The following is a 23699-nucleotide window of genomic DNA, read 5'->3' as shown; positions in this document are numbered from 1 at the left end:
GTTGTGTAGTATGTTGGAACTTAAGATGATCGTCTTGATTATTATTAAGCATGTTTAATGAAGTTTTGTCTTGACTTTGTCAATTATAGACCTTTTATAACACATTCATAATCATGACTTCGAAGTGCTACGGTGTGTAGTGAAGCATGTTTAGCTATCTCTCGTTCTCCAGGGATGATACTTGTAATAAATGTACTTGGTTTGTCTCCCTGGAGACAAGGATTAGTGATTTTGAAGTAGTTACAACACTGCTGACTGTGGACAGACATTAGCCACTAGCTAACTAGCTATGTCTTAAAGCACCTCTTTCTGGGGGCGTTTCAGTGTTATAACTTCACCTTTATCGTTAGTTTTTAAGCCAAAATGTGTCCGTTCTCAAACAATCAATGTTGACTTATATAGCCCTAAATCACGAGTGTCTCAAATGGCTGCACAAGCCCTGTTCTCCCTTCTCTGTCTACACACTGTGTCTGCTTGTAAGTAATCTGTGTGTGTGCCGAACATGCTCGTCAGCATGACACGACGTGACGAAGACTTTTTAGAGGCGGTATAGTACCGAATATGTTTCATTAGTATAACGGTACTATACTAATACCGGCGTACCGTACAACCCTACATCAAACTAAATTCAAGTTTGAGTCAAAGGGTATAAAAATAGTTCAACACGAATAAAAAAGTATGAAAACATGCAATGCAGACAGAAGGGGGCCTCCAAAAAAAAACCATGCCCTGTGACCAGACCCGCAGAGACAACAGGAGACTAGGCACTGGACTGAATAATGGTATCAATGAGAGCGATAACAGTACAATATTTGGGGCGCTCGCTGCACAAAACAACAGTGACATCAGTAATATAACTGCCATAAAATATAAAAGTGCAATTTTTCGCTTTGGCCGTTGTACATTAAGATAAAGTCACCGCTGTCAGGTAAGAATTTAAAAGCCGGAAAACACTGACATCCGACTAACAGCCATTAGCCTATATCTGAGTGCTGTCGGAAGAAAAATATGTATTGCAATAAAAAAGGCTTTGGGATCTGTCAGTGATCAGTGGGGGGGTTCAAGGAGAGTGAAAGTGCGGCTGGCGATAAAAAGATGGAAATGTGGAGAGAAAGTGAAAGACGTAAATGGGGAGTAAAAGAGAGAGAGACATCAATCTTTAGGCACCCCCTGTGGTCTGGGGGTACCTGTCCTGTTCCTGACATCAACAATACCGAGCCTTCTGGGTAGTAATCAATCAGTCACACACTGACAAGCTGCAAGCGGAACTGAACGGTGTGTGTGTGTGTGTGTGTGTGTGTGTGTGTGTGTGTGTGTGTGTGTGTGTGTGTGTGTGTGTGTGTGTGTGTGTGTTCTGGCAATGCTTACTTAATGGGGACATCGCTCTGTTTAAACAGTCACATTTAGGGGACCTCTGACGGTATTGGGACAAAAAAACAGGTCCCCTAAAGGGAAACCTTTTTAAATGATAGTCAGATCCATTCTGAAGATGCCTAAGTGATTTTTAAGCTTTGGCCCATAAAACATGTTTACTGGTTAGTTTGAGTGTGAGCCATTTGCACAGCAGCCCCCTCTGTATGGTATCCATCCTTAGTTAAAACTAATATATTTTTCCAAAAACAAAATCTGGTTTAGTGTTCCTTAGGATGACATTTTCATACAGCATGATTATAAAACATTATTACCTTAAAGTATGATTCACATTCTGAATTTTCCATCCTTCTATATATGGTAGTTGGAGTTGCAGACAACTTCATTACTGCTAAATAGCAGTTTTCAGTCATGTCACAGAAGATGCAGGATTTGCTTTAACATTTAAGTGGTGAAACTTCCTCTAAGAGGACAGCTGTAGTGTTGTATTCTAAAGATCGTGTCATATTTAATTTGAACTTTTTTTTTAAAAAATTAATTTTTTATAAATGGTCCTCAGAAGTCACGTACAAATTTGTGTGAATTATGCAAAATTATTTAAATTTGGTCCTCATGAACCATATTAACTAATTTTCCCCAGGGTCCCCAGTAAGAATGATCAGCACATTACTTCATCAATCCAGAGATTTAAAGACGTGTATGAGCTAACTGGGCATTGGCCATTTTACCAAATTTTATTTATGCCTCCACAACCTGTAGAAAGGGTGGTCCGCACAAGTGATGATCAAAAACTTGGTCCCCATTCCAAATGATAACCAGTATGTGTGAGTGAGTGAGTGAGTGAGTGAGTGAGTGAGTGAGTGAGTGAGTGAGAGAGCGAGTATTTAAGTGCATGAGTAGAGTGTGTATTGGGGTGGAGAGGGCACATTATGCAGGTTAAAGATGAATAGAAGCAGATATAATGGACTGAGCACGGTGGGGAGGATGCTGCCAAGTAAAGCTAGAGACAAACAAACAAAAGGGGGTAAAAAGGTAGGCCATGGAAGAAATTGCTTGAAAGTGCTAAAAAAAAATTAAGTAATGGAGTCCACTCCTCACATTTCAGCAATTATCATCAAAGGGCAATACTATAGAAATTAAACTTCATCTTGCTACAGTACTTACTCGAGTCACCAACTATTAAGACCACAGGTGTCAAACTCAAGGTCCGGGAGCCACATCTGGCCCACTGCATCATTTAATGTGGCCCACGAAAGCTTTGAAATAATATGAAAGTAGTGTATATCTTTTTCTTACTGAATGTAATCGTTCTTTCTTTTTTGACCAAAAAATGTACATGTTGCATAACATTTCAACTTTAATATCAAATAATGCAAATATTATGCTATCATATATTAAAACCTTTTTCTTAGTCAAAATAAAAAATAATAAATATAAATAATAAATAGCTTTAATTATAACATTTTATCTTATATATATATATTTTTTTTTTTTTTTTTTTTTTTTCTTTTTTTTTTTTTTTTCTTTGTCAAAATAAAAAACAATATATATACAAAATAAATAGCCTATATATATATATATAAATAGCCTATATATACAGATATACAGATATATATATATATATATATATATATATATATATATATATATATATATATATATATATATATATATATATATATATATATATATATATATAATACAATTGTATAATTAAAGCTTAGTCAAAATGTATTATTTATTATTTATATTTATTATTTTTTATTTTGACTAAGAAAAAAGTTTTAATATATGATAGCACAATATTTGCATTATTTGATATTAAATTTGAAAGGTTATGCAACATGTTCTTTTTTTGGTCAAAAAATAAACGCTCACATTCAGTAAGAAAAATATATACACTACTTTCATATTATTTCAAAGCTTTCGTGGGCCACATTAAATGATGCAGGGGGCCAGATGTGGCTCCCGGACCTTGAGTTTGACACCTGTCTTAATAGTTGGTGACTCAAGTAAGTCTGTAGCAAGACGAAGTTTAATTTCTATGTATTGCCCTTTGATGATAATTGCTGAAATGTGATATATATATATACAGGGTTCAATATGATGTCGGTCCACCTTTTGCAGCTATTACAGCTTCAACTCTTCCGGGAAGGCTGTCCACAAGGTTGCAGAGTGTGTTTATAGGAATTTTCCACCATTCTTCCAAAAGTGCATTGGTGAAGTCACACACTGATGTTGGTCGAGAAGGCCTGGCTCTCAGTCTCCGTTCTAATTCATCCCAAAGGTGTTCTATTGGGTTCAGGTCAGGACTCTATGCAGGCCAGTCAAGTTCATCCACACCAGACTCTGTCATCCATGTCTTTATGGACCTTGCTTTGTGCACTGGTGCACAGTCAGGTTGGAAGAGGAAGGGGCCCGCTCCAAACTGTTCCCACAAGGTTGGGAGCATGGAATTGCCCAAAATAATTTAGTATCCGGGATCATTCAAATTTCCTTTCACTGGAACTAAGGGCCAAGCCCAACTCCTGAAAAACAACCCCACACCATAATTCCTCCTCCACCAAATTTCACACTCGGCACAATGCAGTTTGAAATGTACCGTTCTCCTGGCAACCTCCAAACCCAGACTCGTCACAAAAAACATTCATGAAGTTTGGTTCTTTTATGAATTTATTATGGGTCTACTGAAAATGTGACCAAATCTGCTGGATCAAAAGTATCCATAGAGCAATGTTAATATTTGGTTACATGTCCGTTGGCAAGTTTCACTGCAATAAGGCGCTTTTGGTAGCCATCCACAAGCTTCTGGTTGAATTGTTGACCACTCCTCTTGACAAAATTGGTGCAGTTCAGCTAAATTTGTTGGGTTTTCTGACATGGACTTGTTTCTTCAGCATTGTCCACATTCTAAAACCTTAATTCTAGCCTGATTTAGCCATTCCTTTACCACTTTTGACGTGTGTTTGGGGTCATTGTCCTGTTGGAACACCCAACTGCGCCCAAGACCCAACCTCCGGGCTGATGATCTTAGGTTGTCCTGAAGAATTTGGAGGTAATCCTCCTTTTTCATTGTCCCAACTTACTCTCTGTAAAGCACCAGTTCCATTGGCAGCAGAAACAGGCCCAGCGCATAATACTACCAACACCATGGTTAACAGTAGGGATGGTGTTCCTGGGATTAAAGGCCTCACATTTTCTGGGTATTGTGGCTAAACAGCTCAATTTTTGTTTCATCTGACATCACATAGACAAAGATAAGACCTTCTGGAGGAAAGTTCTGTGGTCAGATGAAACAAAAATTGAGCTTTTTATTGTCAATATTGGCTGCTGAGTTTCATTTTGGATGGGTGGATGAATGGTTTCATCAAGCCTATTTGGGTGATGTTCAGCGGGCCAAATGAAAAGCTTTGGCGGGCGACAGTTGAATAAACCTGACCTGCTGTATCCTGATATTTTACACTGACACTTCTTTAATGTGTACTGTGTGGAAAACCTGTTTGCCTCTGTACTGTACTGTACTGTACTGAATGTTTTGTACCAAATAATCTGATTCCAAATACATGCACTGTTAGACCCGTGTGTATAACAGTGAGTTCTGAGGCCCTTCCAAGCACCTTATCGCCCATTTAGACATCGGGCCTCCTATTGATAAACAGACCCTTATAAATCAGAGAGCATATCTATTAAATTAGCTTAGGCGGCCAGATCAAATCAGGTATAATTGGCTAAAAGCATTATGCTGATGAATAGTCTGTGTGAGTTGTAATAAAGTAAGAGGCGGGGCGAGTAAAACAGATAAATAATCTTTGTCTGTCTGTGAGCTCTTCCGTTCAGAGAAATCTTTACAAACGACCTCACAGTACTCAGTTTTGATCGTTCCCTCCCTTTTAGTATCTCAATCCCATTTGCCACTGCTTTCCGTCTGCTCCTCTTCCTCGCATGCCTTTTAGAAATGGAAGAATAAAGACAATAAAATAAAATAAATAACCTTTTCCCTGTCTGAGCACAACCTCTTTCAAGAAAAAATGTTACCAAGACGTCGCCTGTATTTGAAGACGGGCTAACATGTCGCGATAAAACTTTTTCACTTCCAATGCGATACGATACCAGCACAAATTTAAACATACTTTTATTATTTTGTAGTAGGGTTGTACAGTATACCGGTATTAGTATAGTACCGCGATACGTAATAAATCATATTCGGTACTATACCGCCTCTAAAAAGTAGAGATGTCAGATAATATCGGACTGCTGATATTATCAACCAATAAATGCTTTAAAATGTAATATCGGAAATCATCGGTATCGGTTTCAAAAAGAAAAATGTATGACTTTTTAAAACGCTGCTGTACGGAGTGGTACACGGACGTAGGGAGAAGTACAGAGCGCCAATAAACCTTAAAGGCACTACCTTAGCGTGCCGGCCCAATCACATAATATCTAGCTTTTCACACACACAAGTGAATGCAAGGCATACTTGGTCAACAGCCATACAGGTCACACTGTATAAACAACATTAACACTGTTACAAATATGCGCCACACTGTGAACCCACACCAAACAAGAATGACAAACACATTTCGGGAGAACATCCGCACCGTAACACAACATAAACAAAACAGAACAAATACCCAGAACCCTAACTAATATTGTCTTTTTAAATGGTACCAATGGAGAAATATAATATTAATTTAATTTAAAACATTTGTATGCACATACAACACTTAAGACCTTCAGTATACCAGTATGTGGAAGTAAATTATTGAATAGATTAAGCAAAGAAATCAAACAATGTACTAATAAAATGTATTTCATCCATCCATTCATTTTCTAGATAATCTTACCTATCTCACCATATGAAATATAACCTACTTCACTATTTATTAGGTATTGTTGCGTCTGACCAGCTTTTCCTCCCAGGGAATTTAAGTCACTGGTCAATCCCAAATTCTTTCGATGACATATATGCTGAGTAAGAAGGACCATCAGGACAGAATAGGAATATTATCAAGTTTTACTGAAGCTTCAGGGGAACAGCCCAGACCAAAACATTCATACCGGCTTCTCAAATTGCTCTAACCTTCAAACGGAAAAAAACTACTCCTTGAAAAGGAAAGCAGCCCCCCTCCCCCAACACTGATAAGGCAAGGAGGGGGATGTATCTTCTTCACATTCCAATGTCTAAAACACTAAACAGACCTATGTAGACAAAGAGAAACTGGTATACAGAATATACAATGGAAAAGTACTAGCTGCTCTAAACATGGCTATGAATAAAGAAAGAACTCTTTAACATATATGCATTCTCCACAGTATTTATTTATTTTCATTGTTATTATTTATGGAGTATATTGTGAATAAATTGAGAACCGGAAGTGAACAAAAGTTTTAGCAACTGCTATGTAAAGGAAAAGGGGTTGGATTAACTAAGCTCTGCTTCTTCCTACTCCTTTTCGAACATGTTGAATAGAGAAACTGGAAATTGTGATGTATCATGTTGTATGCATGCATGTTCCAATTAAACACAAACTCAACTCAAATCAGCGTGAAAGAGTTTCATTACAGACAACAGTTGAGGTCTCAGACCAACAGTGTACATTTCCTGTTAAACAACAAATAATGCTGTGTCCGCCTTTATCCTCATAATGTGGAGCGAGCTAGCAATGTGATGGATTGGGCTTTTACCAGATTTCTTTGGCAACATACCAGAAGTATTCTCCTCAGTGAATAAAAGCTTTTAGCAGAAAATCAATCGCCGCTTGAGTTCATACGCGGCTTTTCACAACCCGCCAGTGTCCTGTTTGCATCTGGTGGCGCCGCACTTTCTTGTTGGCAACACAAATCTAGCTCTGGTAGTACATACTGTTACAGCTTTACGATGTTATTCCATGTCAGTTAGACTCTGAAGATGACACACGAGCTGTCCGTGCTCAAGTCGATTGCTTGTCTTGTTAGCTAAATAAATATCGCAGTCTGCCTTAAACATGAGTGAGTGGACTGGACCAGGAATCCATTTTTCTTCCGTTTCACTAAAAATCTATTGAAATGACAGCATCTTTCAAAAAAAAGTGTATCTAGAATGGACCGGAGGATTCCTCCATTAATACTTGTTGAACTATCAATCAATCAATCAAAGTTTAGTTATATGGCCCTGAATCAGGAGTGTCTCAAAGGGCTGCACAAGCCACAAGGACATCCTCGACTCAGATCCCACATCAGGGCAAGAAAAAACTCAACCCAATGGGATACAATGACAAACCTTGGAGGGGACCGCAGTTGTGTTTTAAGAACTCCAGAATCAAGATAAAATGCAAATAATACAAAGATAATTATAAATAAATAAATTATAAATACTAAATGTTAGAAGTACATCAAACAAACCTTGATCACTGCAAACTCGTGCATTCTTCGACTCTGCTCCCTTGGTCTGGAGTATTTTTCTCATCGTCTTTCGTAAAATTTCGTAAAACAATTGAGGAACTCTATAGGGGTGTAACGGTACACAAAAATGTCGTTTCGGTACGTATCTCGGTTTAGAGGTCACGGTTCGGTTCATTTTCGGTACAGTAACAAAACAACAAAATATATATTTTTGTATTATTTATTCACCAAATTTGTAAACAATGGCATAACATACATATACACACAGGGCCATTGCCAGGGTTAATGTGGTCAACATATATAAAATAATAAATAAATAAGATAAGGCTCAGAATGGTTTCTTAACAAAACCTTTCTACATATAAAGTGCTTTTTTTGATTGATTGATTGATTGAGACTTTTATTAGTAGATTGCACAGTATGGTACATATTCCGTACAATTGACCACTAAACATTAATCAACATTAAACTGCCTCAAGTTGTTGCTCAGATTAAATAAAATGACAAAACTTTTCTTCTACATATAAAAAGTGCAACATTTAAGGCCTACTGAAACCCACTACTACCGACCACGCAGTCTGATAGTTTATATATCAATGATGAAATCTTAACATTGCAACACATGCCAATACGGCCGGGTTTACTTATAAAGTGCAATTTTAAATTTCCCGCTAAACTTCCGGTTGAAAACGTCTATGTATGATGACGTATGCGCGTGACGTCAATGGTTGAAACGGAAGTATTCGGACTCCATTGAATCCAATGCAAAAAGCTCTGTTTTCATCTCAAAATTCCACAGTATTCTGGACATCTGTGTTGGTGAATCTTTTGCAATTTGTTTAATGAACAATGAAGACTGCAAAGAAGAAAGTTATAGGTGGGATCGGTGTATTAGCGGCTGGCTGCAGCAACACAACCAGGAGGACTTTGACTTGGATAGCAGACGCGCTATCTGACGCTAGCCCCCGACCGCACGGATAATAGGGTGAAGTCCTTCGTCGCACCGTCGATCGCTGGAACACAGGTGAGCACGGGTGTTGATGAGCAGATGAGGGCTGGCTGGCGTAGGTGGTTAGCTAATGTTTTTAGCATAGCTCTGTGAGGTCCCGTTGCTAAGTTAGCTTCAATGGCGTCGTTAGCAACAGCATTGTTAAGCTTCGCCAGGCTGGAAAGCATTAACCGTGTAGTTACAGGTCCATGATTTAATAGTATTGTTGATTTTCTGTCCATCCTTCCAGTCAGGGGCTTATTTCTTTTATTTCTATATGCAGTTAATCCCGATGCTATCACGTTAGCTCCGTAGCTAAAGTGTTTCGCCGATGTATTGTCGTGGAGATAAAAGTCACTGTGAATGTCCATTTCGCGTTCTCGACTCTCATTTTGAAGAGGATATAGTATCCGAGGTGGTTTAAAATACAAATCCGTGATCCACAATAGAAAAAGGAGAGAGTGTGAAATCCAATGAGCCAGCTTGTACCTAAGTTACGGTCAGAGCGAAAAAAAGATATGTCCTGCACTGCACTCTAGTCCTTCACTCTAACGTTCCTCATCCACAAATCTTTCATCCTCGCTCAAATTAATGGGGTAATCGTCGCTTTCTCGGTCCGAATCGCTCTCGCTGCATTGAAAACAATGAGGAAATGTGAGGAGCCTTTCAACTTTTGACGTCACGCTACTTCCGGTACTGGCAAGGCTTTTTTTTATCACCGACCAAAAGTTGCAACTTTATCGTCGATGTTCTCTACTAAATCCTTTCAGCAAAAATATGGCAATATCGCGAAATGATCAAGTATGACACATAGAATGGATCTGCTATCCCCGTTTAAATTTTAAAAAATCATTTCAGTAGGCCTTTAAATCTGCTGCTATAAAAACATTTGTTATTGCTTTAGCCCTGCCTGACTCGCCGAGGAGAGGCTGCTTGAATGTGGTGGTGACGCTTCAAATGGGTTAGCATGTTTGACGTGTTGTCAGAAGCAGCTGCTGAACAATGTCAGCAAACCTCCGTCCTCCATTGTTGTATCGCGCAGCCAAAGTGTTCCCAAACGGGAGATCTTAACGAGGCAGGAGGGTCTTCCAGCTCTGGCTTTTACATGTTTTCATAGCCCGGTCGCTGCTAGCATGCCGTGTGTTGTGCCTCGGTGTGCATTGTTTACACAACGTGCGGTACGCTACTTAATATGTCCGTGTGGAAACTCGTTCGGTACACCTCCGAACCGAACCGAAACCCCCGTACCGAAACGGTTCAATACAAATACACGTACCGTTACACCCCTAAGGAACTCTGATGAAACTTTTATTCTGTTCACGATTTGAACGATTCCAACAGCCTAAAACAATGCAAGCTAAGGACTTTTTTCTTCGAGAAAGGCAAAAACTACGCTAAACAGACGCTGGCCCACCCACAATTTCGAGCCTCGAATAGTTAATGAGCCAGATGTGACGTCAGGTGAACGCAACATATTCTATTAACGCTGTCAGTCTGGGTGTAGTTGCACATGCATCATTTGCAATTTGCCTTTGCGCTGTTTGGTGGTGTGCCAAGTCCCAGGAATGGTGTAAAAAAGGACAATGGATCTACCGGCGCAGTCGTGTTTTCCTTAAATGTGGGGACAGAAAATCAAGCCCCACACACTCAAAAACAAGCCAAAAAACTTCGCAAAGTCTTTAGAGAAAAAACCCGCTTTTAATATGCAGACTTGGCAACACTAGGAACTCCAGTGATGGCTCACAGCAACAGTGGATGGAAATCACTTTGGTTTAGAGGAGAGAGCAACATGCCAGGGATTCGAAATTAAACCTTCCATTCAATATACCGTTTTCTTTGTTTATTGCTGCTCTCTTTTCCAAAGCTATGGTATGGCCTACAGGTGGGAATTTCTGGGCACCTCAAGAGGCCTTTGGAGGCAAAAGGTTTTGGGTTCACTCCCCTGATTCCCGAGCGCGGCCCCTCCCCTCCCAGGGGTGGAACAAGGGGATGGGTCAAATGCAGAGAGTAACACAGTCACAGTCCACATCTGCGAAACCCTCCAAGGTTTCTCCTTGTATCCCATTGGGTTGAGTTTTTTCTTGCCTTGATGTGGGATCTGAGCCGAGGATGACGTTGTGGCTTGTGCAGCCCTTTGAGACACGTGTGATTAAGGGCTATTAATTGATTGATGATATACAGACACAAACATTAGTAAAAAAACAACCGTGAATTGGATTACACACTCATAGATTGAGATACACGTTTGCAAAATATTTTGCTAAAATAATACTTCCACTTAAAAATGGAATGCATCCTATTTGGGTCCCACATCAACCTTAAGAAAGTCAGTGACTTCACTATTAAAGTGGATGACATTGTTATCACCAGGAAAGATGAGGTCACCTACCTAGGTTCCATTCTAGAGGCTAATCTTTCCTGTGATAAAATGGCAACCAAGGTAATCAAAAAGGTCAACCAACGAACAAGATTTCTCTACAGAATCTCCTCTCTGGTCAACAAAAGCACCATGAAGATTCTAGCTGTAAGTCTCATTCAACGCTTTTTCGATTACGCATGCACCTCCTGGTACCCCAGCACCTCCAAAACCCTCAAATCAAGACTCCAAACAATCCCAGAACAAGCTAGCCAGGTTACTTCTAGACCTCCACCCCAGATCACACCTCACTCCTACCCACTTCTCCAAAGTGGGCTGGCTCAGGGTGGAGGACAGAGTAAAACAACTTGCACTGAGCCTAGTCTATAAAATCCGCTACCCCTCCCTGATACCGAAGTACATGTCAAACTACTTCCATAACGTAAATGACCGCCATAACCACAACACCAGGGAGAGCTCCACAAACCACGTTAAACCCAGATTCCGATCTAACAAAGGTCTTAACTCATTCTCCTTCTATGCCACATCAATATGGAATGCACTCCCAACAGGTGTAAAAGAAAGTGCATCTCTATCCTCCTTCAAAACCTCACTAAAAGAACACCTCCAGGCAGCTACAACCCTAGCCTAACCCCCTACGCCCACCACATCCCACCTCCCCGGATTGTTAATAATCAAATGTAAATAATCAAATGTATATACTTGTTCTTATGCTTTCTGAGCTCAGCTTTCTCAGATGATATAATTATTTATGACTGAAGTGCTGATAGCAACCAAACCTAACCCCCCCGCCCCAACCCCCTACACATCCCACGGATTGTAAATAATTCAATGTATATACTCTGATGATTAACTTGTGTGATGACTGTATTATGCTGATAGTATATATTTGTACCATGAATTGATTAACGTGGACCCCGACTTAAACAAGTTGAAAAACTTATTCGGGTGTTACCATTTAGTGGTCAATTGTACGGAATATGTACTGTACTGTGCAATCTACTAATAAAAGTTTCAATCAATCAATCAATCAATAGCGGGGGATATGGATTTGGATTTTGGATTGAAAAACCCTGAGAAAGAAAGAATACACTAACGAGCTGAGCAATATTACAACTCACAATATCATCAGACAAATCTTGGAGTCAGAGACGAGCATCCATGCTTGTCAAGCACACTCGAGAATCAAAATTAGAGGTTACATTCGAGAGATACATCATGAATAAAAACAGAAGCTTTACTCGAAAGTTCAACACTAAAGTCGGAACAGAGGGAAGTGGAGGTGTGTATCAAACAAAGCAAACAAACTGAAATCCAATCAAGTCATATCTTGTTGGTGAAAACAAAGGCACAACTGCAACATGAAAGCATAAACATGTAAAGAACACACACGTCTTCAAAGGGAGCTCAGGGAAAGCGAGAAATACCACAGAGATCAGGTCTCGCTGATGTCTTGTGACGTGGAACACACTTGACCTTCAAGATGTTGCCTTGCAGGCGTCCGCGCCGCTTCTGTCCATCAAGCCCACGCGGCGAGACATAGAAATGGATTAACTTCACATTTTATTTCAAGTACCCATTGCCCGTGTGTTTCCAGCAGCACATCATTATTTGACCATCGGGCTCCATTTGGAGAAAGTGATGTGGCTTTTGGACACATAACGCCAACATAAAAGCCGAGAAAGTGTCAACCTTTCGCAGGTAAAATGTCCATTCTTCAAACAGAGACTAGAACTGTTGTACCGTGACGCATAGACTAATTATATTGTCTGTTCACAGCCAGAAGGTTACAAAAACACTCTCTCTCTGACACCACAATAAATAATATACTGCACTGCATTTGATCTTATTTCTCGTCTCCTGACGCATGGCAACCATTTTTTTACTACTGCAAAAATGCAAGTTAAAGATCATTTTTAAGACCACAGCAGGGTTGTACGGAATACCGGTATTAGTAGAGGACCGCGATACTAATGAATCATATTCGGTACACCGCAAAAAGTCAGTGTTCAAAAACAAGGAAAAAAAATACAAAACTTAGGGGTATTTTATTTGAACTAAGCAAAATTATCTGCCAATAGAACAAGAAAATTCGGCTTGTCAAGACTTTCCAAAACAAGTCAAATTAGCTAACCTCAATGAACCCCAAAATACCTTAAAATAAGTATATTCTCACAATAACAAGTGCACTTTTCTTGTAGGAAAAAAAATAAATAAAGAGACCTTTTTGCTCAATATGTTGAAAAATATTCTTAAGTTAAGTAAATGCTAGTGCCATTATCTTGACATAATGATATGCGCTCGGCATTACATTTCTTGAAACCAGCAAACTTATACTAAAAACTGATTTATTGTTCTTAATGGAAAGGCAACAAGGCAACCGCTTGTTACTCTCGGGGTCTCCTAGCCACTCAAGCAAATCATATGGTCTAAAGATGCATTTTTCCATCGACAACATGACATCATCGCGCCAAGTGCGTGCTCTTTCAGTCAATTAGTGCGCATATACACAGCCCGGCCCCCGGACAAATTTTTTTTTATTGTAATTTTGAAGATTATCTGAATGTGCATGAACTATTTCTGTTCAAAATAGTTTGAAATGTCACATGTTAAATGTTTAAATATTAACTGTCAGTTTACTGTACTATATGAGTATGTATTTTCTATTGTTTCATTGAAAATAAAACAGCAAAGTCCATTTGGCTGTCATCTGTTTTAACTATGAGACACAATTGTGTCAAAATCATGATTTTTTTTTCATGCTTGAAGTAAGAAATTATTACTTGAAAAAAAGTAGTTTTATACTTGTGAGTGTTGATGACACAGCTTTGCAACAGTTGATATTCTAGTTTCAAGCATGTTTTACTCAATATAGGTCATCAAATCTCAGCAACAAGCTGTAATATCTTACTGAGATCATTTAGGACCAAAACCCTTAAAACAAGTAAAACACTAACATAAAATCTGCTTAGTGAGAAGAATCATCTTATCAGACAGAAAATAAGCAAATATCACCCTTATTTGAGATATTTAATCTTTTTTAGATTTCCGTTTTTGCAGTGTAGTATACCGCCTCTGAAAAGCACCGGTCCGCCAGCCCAACACCTAACATTCACTGTAATGATACCAAGTACAGTAGCGTATCTAGTCAATAATACCTATGATTACGTCAATATTTTTTGGCATCACAACATCTTCTTTCGTTTTTAAAAAAATGTATACTATGTTTATAAACTCCATCCATTTTCTACCGCTTGTCCCTTTTGGGGTCGCGGGGGGTGCTGGAGCCTATCTCAGCTGCATCCGGGCGGAAGGCAGGGTATACCCTGGACAAGTCGCCACCTCATCACAGGGCCAACACAGATAGACAGACAACATTCACACACTAGGGCCAATTTAGTGTTGCCAATCAACCTATCCCCAGGTGCATGTCTTTGGAGGTGGGAGGAAGCCGGAGTACCCGGAGGGAACCCACGCAGTCAGTGTTTTCCTATTGTTGCTCGCGCCCCCCAGAGGGCCGCCAAATAAATAGCAGTTTCTCAACTTGTAATACACTTTTCCACCACATGTGGCAGTAAGGACAATCTCAAACAAACCGAAGTCTGGAGCGAAAGTCATAGAGAAGTTTCTTAGGCGCAAAAATCATGACTAAAGTGGTGAAGCTGTATTTTCATTTGCACTTACATTTCATTCTTATCGATTAATATTTTTGTTAGAATTAATTTATATATTAGCATTACGTAGGTAAATGTAAATGTATTTGTCTTATCTTTTGCAGTAAACTGAGGAAATATGTCTCTGGACACATGAGGACTATGAATATGACCAATGTATGATCCTGTAACGACTTGGTATCGCATTGATACCCAAATTTGTGGTGTCATCCAAAATTAACAACAGAAGAATAAGTGATTATTACATATTAACATAAGTGTAGAATGAACATGTTAAAAGAGAAAGTAAGCAGATATTAACAGTAAATGAACAAGTAGATTAATAATTCATTTTCTACCACTTGTCCCTAATAATGTTGACAAAATAATAGAATGGAAAATGACACAATATGTTACTGCATACGTCAGCAGACTAAATTAGGAGCCTTTGTTTGCTTACTTACTACTAAAAGACAAGTTGTCTTGTATGTTCACTATTTTATTTAAGGACAAACTTGCAATAAGAAAACATATGTTTAATGTACCGTAATCAATCAATCAATGATGTGGCGGGCCAGATCTGGCCCCCGGGCCTTGAGTTTGACACCTGTGCTCTAAAGGATGTGACCACTCGGCTGTTTTTATTAGGAACTTACTGCAATATTATAAATTATAGAGGATCTTTGAGGAAAACCTTTGCTGGGGTTCGTAAAAACAGCACATTGGTCCTGTCATGTCCAGCTAACTTTTTTTCAGCATGTCCATAAAAAAAAGCAAAACTCCTGTTATATATAGAGGATCTTTGGCAAAAACTTTTGTAGTTGGTTGTTAAAAAACAACAATGTGTTTCTGTTATATAGAGAATATTTGGAATGCACTTATGTGGTAGGTCCTGACTGCATGTCACTTTTTTACAGTTTGTGTGGCGGTCATGTGACTGCCAGGCTCCTTTTGATTGGTGAAATAGAGTCAAACCTCACTCCTACACAGTCATGTGACAGGGCCCCCTAGAAGAAATCTCTCTGATGAGCCAAAACAATTCGTCTTTGCAAGCAATAATCAATAGATTATAAATAATTATTATGATGATATAAATAAATGTAGCAATCGGAATGAAACTTATACTATTTATAGTCACAATGGAGAGTGGAGGGAGGGGCGCAAAGTATTTTCTTCAGAAAATAATTGAGAATTATTGATCTATATTGTTAACTGTCATGATCCGTGGTCCGGATCATGTTTTTGTTATTTTCTGTTAGTTTTGGACTCCTTTAGTTCCTGTTTGTGACACCTATGAATTTGGTTTAGGTTGCCACGGCTGCTTATTGTTTTCACCTGCCTCTGGTGTTCGGGACGCTCACCTGTTTCTAATCAGAGGCATTATTTAAGCCTGCCTTTGCCAGTCAGTCGGCCTGGCTTCTTTGTTTGCTTCATGCTCTCGTCACGTAAGTTTTGCTAGTTTCATGCCACAGTTCCCTGAGTATTCCAAGTCCATAGTTTATGCTAAGTGTTTGCTACACGCAAAACTGCTTCGTGATTATTCCTGTCTCTAGTCCAGGGGTCGGCAACCTTTACCGCTCAAAGAGCCATTTTGGCAAGTTTCACAAATTAAAGAAAGTAATGGGAGCCACAAAAAAAAATTTTACATCTAAAATGAAAAACACCGCATACAAAGCTTAAATGCTTTGTGCTATGTTAACCAGGGGTCTCCGACACACGCACCGGCACGCACTTTAATGTGGAAATTTGATGTTAGTGCAGCCCGCGAGTTTTGAATGATTGGCGCTTGATAGCGTCATACTTGCCAACCCTCTCATTTTTCCCGGGAGACTCCCGAATACCAGAGCGTGATGACACTGCATTTGGCGCCCTCTACAGCCTGCCCTAACAGTGTACCTGCTCGACCACACGTAGAATGCAGTTTCAGCTTGGTCACGTAAGTGACAGCAAGGCGTACTAACTCAGCAGCCACACATCTTACACTGACGGTACCAATACCCAGAATCCCATGCAGCCCTAACTCTTCCGCTCAACCAACGCACGGGTTGATGTGTGGGGGGATTTGGTGGTAGCGGGGGTGTATAATGTAGACCGGAAGAGTTAGGGCTGCATGGGATTCTGGGTAATGGTTGTGTTGTGTTTATGTTGTGTTACGGTGGGATGTTCTCCAGAAATTTGTTTTTCATTCTTTTTTGGTGTGGGTTCACAGTGTGGCGCATATTTGTAACGTAACAATGTTAAAGTTGTTTGATACGGCTACCGTCAGTGTAAGCTGTGTGGCTGATGAGTAAGTATGCTTTGCTGTCTCCTGTGTGAGCAAGTAATAACAACATGCAACATGTGGCTGGACTGGCATGCTGTATGTAAATGCTGTAGAGGACAATTACTGCAGTGCAATTAGGGCACGCCCTTTATTTAGTATTAAGAGTGTAAATAGGATTATTTTTTCCCTGGGAGTAATCTATGAGAGACACTGAGATCCATAAGTCTCCTGGGAAAATCGGGGGGGTCGGCATGTATGTAGCCGAGCCGCATCAGAGTGGTCAAGGAGCCGCATGCGGCTCCGGAGCCGCGGGTTGCCGACCCCTGCTCTAGTCTATGCTAAGTGTTAGCGCTAGCATCCAGTGCAATCTGCACTTTTCCCTTCGTCTTGTTTTTTCTGTTTTTTGTGCTTTTTTGATTTTCGAGGAATAAATCATGTTTTTACCTGCATACCTTGTCCGGAGTAGTCTGTCTGCCTTCCTGGGAGAACGACCCCGCATAAAGATGTGACCCCACCGTGACAGTTAACAGGTTATTAAATGACCTATATCGGGATATGTATTTATGTCTATATCACACAGCACTAAGACAGGCCACTCTTATGCACCTAAATAATGTTATTACAGTATCGAAAACATCCATCCATCCATTTTCTACCGCTTGTCCCTTTCGGGGTTGCCATCTATTTTTTTTTTTAATTTTAATACCTCTGCGACAACATTATCACCTTTATAAAAAGGTGCACCTGTTGTGCTGCAGGGCTTTATAGATTGAGCTAGAAGGTTAGTATTTCCAACACCTGGGGGTGTAACGGTACGTGTATTTGCATTGAACCGTTTCGGTACGGGGGTTTCGCTTCGGTTCGGAGGTGTACCGAACAAGTTTCCACACGGACATGTTAAGTAGCGTACCGCACGTTGTGTAAACAATGCACACCGAGGCACACCACACGGCATGCTAGCAGCGACCGGGCTATGACAACATGTAAAAGCCAGAGCTGGAAGACCCTCCTGCCTCGTTAAGATCTCCCGGTTTGGGAACACTTTGGCTGCGCGATACAACAATGGAGGACGGAGGTTTGCCGACATTGTTCAGCAGCTGCTTCTGACAACACGTCAAACATGCTAACCCATTTGAAGCGTCACCACTGCATTCAAGCAGCCTCTCCTCGGCGAGTCAGGCAGGGCTAAAGCAATAACAAATGTTTTTATAGCAGCAGATTTAAGACCATATTGCATTAGAAACTAGATTTTGACCCACTTCTATGGTGGAAGAACAATAAGCCCATATGTCCTCTTACTGCCAAGTTAGCTAGGCTGGGGGGGGGGGAAGAAAAGTTAATCTGAGGCTGAGTTGACTTGAAACTGTTTAATGTTGCACTTTTTATATGTAGAAGAAAAGTGTTGTCATTTTATTTAATCTGAGCAACAACTTGAGGCAGTTTAATGTTGATTAACGTGGACCCCGACTTAAAGATGTTGAAAACTTATTCGGGTGTTACCAGTTAGTGGTCAAATGTACGGAATATGTACTGTACTGTGCAATCTACTAATAAAAGTCTCAATCAATCAATCAATCAAAAACAGCACTTTATATGTAGAAAGATTTTGTTAAGAAACCATTCTGAGCCTTATCTTATTTAGTTTTTATTTTATATATGTTGACCACATTAACCCTGGCAATGGACCCTGTGTGTATATGTATGTTATGCCATTGTTTACACATTTGGTAAATAAATAACCAAAAAATTTATATTTTGTTGTTTTCTTACTGTACCGAAAATGAACCGAACCGTGACCTCTAAACCGAGGTACGTACCGAACCGAAATGTTTGTGTACCGTTACACCCCTACCAACAACGTTCCAATTTTACGCTAAGGAAGACAAAATTAAGTTGTGTATTGTTCTAACATGCACACAAAGTAAGTACAAGATCCAGAGTAGGAAAGAAAATGATTGCATGAGCCACAGCGAGCCAATCAAGTCATCAGCCACTTGAATACAGACATGTCCTCAGTCCTGAGTCACATCAGAAAGGAGCAGAGTTTCATCATCAATCATCATCATCATCTGGATTTGTTTGTGCGTCGTTACTCCGCTATCACCTATCTTCCGAGGCGGAACATCTTCCCCTCCGATGATTCACTACTTTGCATGATTTGCCCCGATACAAGGACGCCGCCGTGTTTTTCACGACACGCCTCGGTAATGGCGTCGTGGAAAAAACAGGCTGAAAATGAAATCAGACATTTATTCTTGAACGCCCTGATGGCGGAAAGGCTGGAGGAGGAGGAAAGGTGAGACAGGTAAATTCGATTGAAAAGGAGACAGAGGAGCCCGCCAGCAGTCTATGGGTGGAAAAGAAATAAATCAAGAGTGGAAAAGGAATGATATACTGTGGAGAAGCATGGAAAATAGAGGGGTGGGTGGGTGGCGGAGGCAGTGCGAGCTCTGAGGAGGAAATCAGCTGCTTTCTAATGGACGCTGATTACATCTCCTCCTAAATGTCAAGCATATTTCCATTTAAAGTGCCTTGCCGCGGTTCAAACGCCATGAAAAGAGACACACCCGGACCTCACACACACAGACACACTAACGCCTTGTTCACACTGCAGGTCAATTACGATTTCTTTGCCCATTTGCGACCTGCGTCGGATTATTTCATGTCCGTGTGAACAGTGCCATTCCGAATTTTTCCTATGTGACACAGGCCTCTTTCGTACGTGGAAATAAATCGGATCTACACTACTGTTCAAAAGTTTGGGGTCACATTGAAATGTCCTTATTTTTGAAGGAAAAGCACTGTACTTTTCAATGAAGATAACTTTAAACTAGTCTTAACTTTAAAGAAATACACTCTATACATTGCTAATGTGGTAAATGACTATTCTAGCTGCAAATGTCTGGTTTTTGGTGCAATATCTACATAGGTGTATAGAGGCCCATTTCCAGCAACTATCACTCCAGTGTTCTAATGGTACAATGTGTTTGCTCATTGGCTCAGAAGGCTAATTGATGATTAGAAAACCCTTGTGCAATCATGTTCACACATCTGAAAACAGTTTAGCTCGCTACAGAAGCTACAAAACTGACCTTCCTTTGAGCAGATCGAGTTTCTGGAGCATCACATTTGTGGGGTCAATTAAACGCTCAAAATGGCCAGAAAAAGAGAACTTTCATCTGAAACTCGACAGTCTATTCTTGTTCTTAGAAATGAAGGCTATTCCACAAAATTGTTTGGGTGACCCCAAACTTTTGAACGGTAGTGTACATGCGACGTGTCCTCAATGTGAACACATTCATCCAACCAGAACGTCATCAAAAAGCGATAATTAGTCGCCAAAATAGACAGTTACAGAATAAATAGTTGACAACAGAGCAGAAAACAGGTGAAAATAAAATGTTTTAGGAACACACGACTCTTATCTCCAACTGCTCGCCCACAGACACGCTCTTCAAGCACACATCGGAGCAAATTATCCCGTAAAACTGCCAGAGCCAAAATACTTGCTCTCGTCCAACCACATCCCACCTCCCCGGATTGTAAATCATCAAATGTAAATAGTCAAATGTATATACTTGTTCTCAGGTTATCTGAGCTCACTATGTTCACTGCTCGCTGTACATATCCTACCAAGTCAGACCTACACTGTTTCAATGTCCATTTCTCAGATGATATTATTGTTGATGACTGAAGTGCTGATATCAACCAAACCTAACCCCCCCGCCCCAACCCCATCAACATCCCACCCCGCGGATTGTAAATAATTCAATGTATATACTCCGATGATTAACTTGTGTGATGACTGTATTATGATGATAGTACATATTTATACCATGAATTGATTAACGTGGACCCCGACTTAAACAAGTTGAAAAACTTATTCGGGTGTTATCATTTAGTGGTCAATTGTACGGAATATGTACTGTGCAATCTACTAATAAAAGTCTCAATCAATCAATCAATCAGTCCTTCTTAATCTTTTACGCGCAATAATCCGGTTGACTTTGATTGCACAAAATCCTTGAAATTGCCACAAAAGCGCCAGTACTGAGACCGACCAGAATTGAAGCTAAAAAAAATTCCATCAAATTCACTATCCAATCTGCATATTTATTATGATTGTATTTGTTTTTATTAAAAATTAACATTAACATAACTTAAACATACAAATAAAATAGAGTAACTGCTTAGTAACTTAACATTTTCTCAAAGTCAGTGGGAGATAATTTTGTCAAATGACTATTCAGTAAACAATCAAGAGATGTCAGTAGAAAAAAAAAACTTTGAGGAAATACACTGCAAAAAGTCAGTGGTCAAAAACAAGAAAAAAAATCCAAAAATTAGGGGTATTTTATTTGAACTAAGCAAAATTATCTGCCAATAGAACAAGAAAATTCGGCTTGTCAAGACTTTCCAAAACAAGTAAAATTAGCTAACCTCAATGAACCTAAAAATACCTTAAAATAAGTATATTCTCACTAATAACAAGTGCACTTTTCTTGATAGAAAAAAGAGACCTCTTTGCTCAATATGTTGAAAAATATTCTTAAATTAAGTAAATGCTAGTGCCATTATCTTGACATAATGATATGCGCTCTGCATTACATTTCTTGAAACCAGCAAACTTATACTAAAAACTAGTTTATTGTTCTTAATGGAAAGGCAACAAGGCAACCGCTTGTTACTCTCGGGGTTTACCAGCCGCTCAGGCAAATCATATGGTCTAAAAATGCATTTTTCCATCAATAACATGACATCATCGCGCCAAGTGCGTGCTCTTTCAGTCAATTACTGAAATTTTTTTTATTGTAATTTTGAAGAATTTATTTGAATGTGCATGAACTATTTCTATTCAAAATTGTTTGAAATGTCACATGTTAAATGTTTAAATATTAACTGTCAGTTTACTGTACTATATGAGTATGTATTTTCTATTGTTTCATTGAAAATAAAACAGCAAAGTCCATTTGGCTGTCATCCGTTTTAATTATGAGACACAATTGTGTCAAAATCATGATGTTTTTTTTTCATGCTTGAAGTAAGAAATTATTACTTTAAAAAAGTAGTTTTATACTTGTGAGTGTTGATGACACAGCTTTGCAACAGTTGATATTCTAGTTTCAAGCCTGTTTTACTCAATATAGGTCATAAAATCTCAGCAACAAGCTGTAATATCTTACTGAGATCATTTAGGACCAAAACCCTTAAAACAAGTAAAACACTAACATAAAATCTGCTTAGTGAGAAGAATTACTGTATCTTAGACAGAAAATAAGCAAATATCACCCTTATTTGAGATATTTAATCTTACTTAGATTTCAGGTTTTTGCAATGTACTCACAAAACCACAAAAAGTGCTTATCCAAAAAGCAATAACACATGTATAAAAAAGAAGCTACAATGGCCATCACTGGAAAGCCCTAGTCAACATAGCCATATTGTACTGAGTAACCAGGACGTGTCTACCAAGGAACTTTAGTCAAATGTTTATTCCTATTCAGACAACGTAAAAAACGAACATAAACCACCGGAAGAAAAACGCTAGTCACTCCATGTAAACTGTAAATAAATACGTCGTTTCCTACAAGTATTGCAGGACCACGGCTCGAAGTACCACAGCATCCCCAGCTTGTGTCCCGGCCCCATCAATAAAATTTACACGCACACTTCCTCGTCGTCCTCCTCCTCCTCCTCCATCATCTCGAACCCGCCCGCAAATCTGTTCTGAACCAATGAGGCATGTGCTCCCACCGGGGCCCATAATGACTGCCAATCAGGATCAACGGAGTCATGCCCCGAAAGCAAAGAGCGGCATGATGGATGAGCGGCCCCGGGGCCCGGCCTGCACTGGAGCAAAGCGAGCTTAGGGATGGATCCAATATGTCACAATAAGACACAGGTGGAAAACCCCTCGTGTGTGTGTGTGTGTGTGTGTGTGTGTGTGTGTGTGTGTGTGTACACCAGAGCAAAGCGACAGTCATGATGTGCACAGTAAATCATCTGGAAGCAAATGGCGGTGAAGAATGCATAAGAAACGTCTTCATCTTGTGGAACAAAGACAGATCAGGCTGAAGAAAAAGATGCATACAAAATAATAAAAAGGTTGTGACAAGTTTCTACCAATCAAGTAGGCTCCAGGGAGGGAAGCCACCATCACACAGCACACATCTGTTACAGTATTCTTGCCAGTAATAGGTTGCACTAAATTTATTTTTAAATCCCTACTCTGACAGTCAAAAAGCTAACAAGCTAACATTTTTTTTTACTAGAAAAACTTTTCCTAAAAATCTGCATGAAGTACAAATGGTCCACTGCTGTATTAAACTACTGTATTGGTGCATTCAAAGCAACTCGGAATTCATTAATTTCCAACTCACCACCTCCACTAGAAAAAAGTGCTTTGCAACAAGTCTAAATTATTACTCTTGTAACATCATGTACCTCCAATTAATTAAAATCATGACGCTAACATTTGAAAAAGACACAAAAAAAACGCTCTAAATGGGTTATCTTCTACTTCCAGTAAATATGAGCACGTCATAGTGACGCGGCAGTGAACGCATCAGCTCTGACGTCACTTTACTTTAGTCACTGTCACATTGAACGATGAAAATACACTCAGAAGTTAGAACACACCACAAATGTGAGTATATTTACTTA

The 23699-nt window shown here is 39.5% G+C and overlaps 1 long non-coding RNA gene across 1 annotated transcript in view; it reads right to left on the bottom strand.

Moving 5' to 3' along the window:
* The window catches only part of LOC133632961 (uncharacterized), a 176204-nt gene that overhangs the window by 152227 nt on the left and 278 nt on the right, over positions 1-23699 (bottom strand). The gene's annotated exons all lie outside the window — the stretch shown is intronic.

The sequence above is a fragment of the Entelurus aequoreus genome, linkage group LG17, assembly GCF_033978785.1.
Source record: "Entelurus aequoreus isolate RoL-2023_Sb linkage group LG17, RoL_Eaeq_v1.1, whole genome shotgun sequence".
Lineage (NCBI taxonomy): Eukaryota > Metazoa > Chordata > Actinopteri > Syngnathiformes > Syngnathidae > Entelurus > Entelurus aequoreus.
This window is presented reverse-complemented; position numbering and strand designations above follow the sequence as displayed.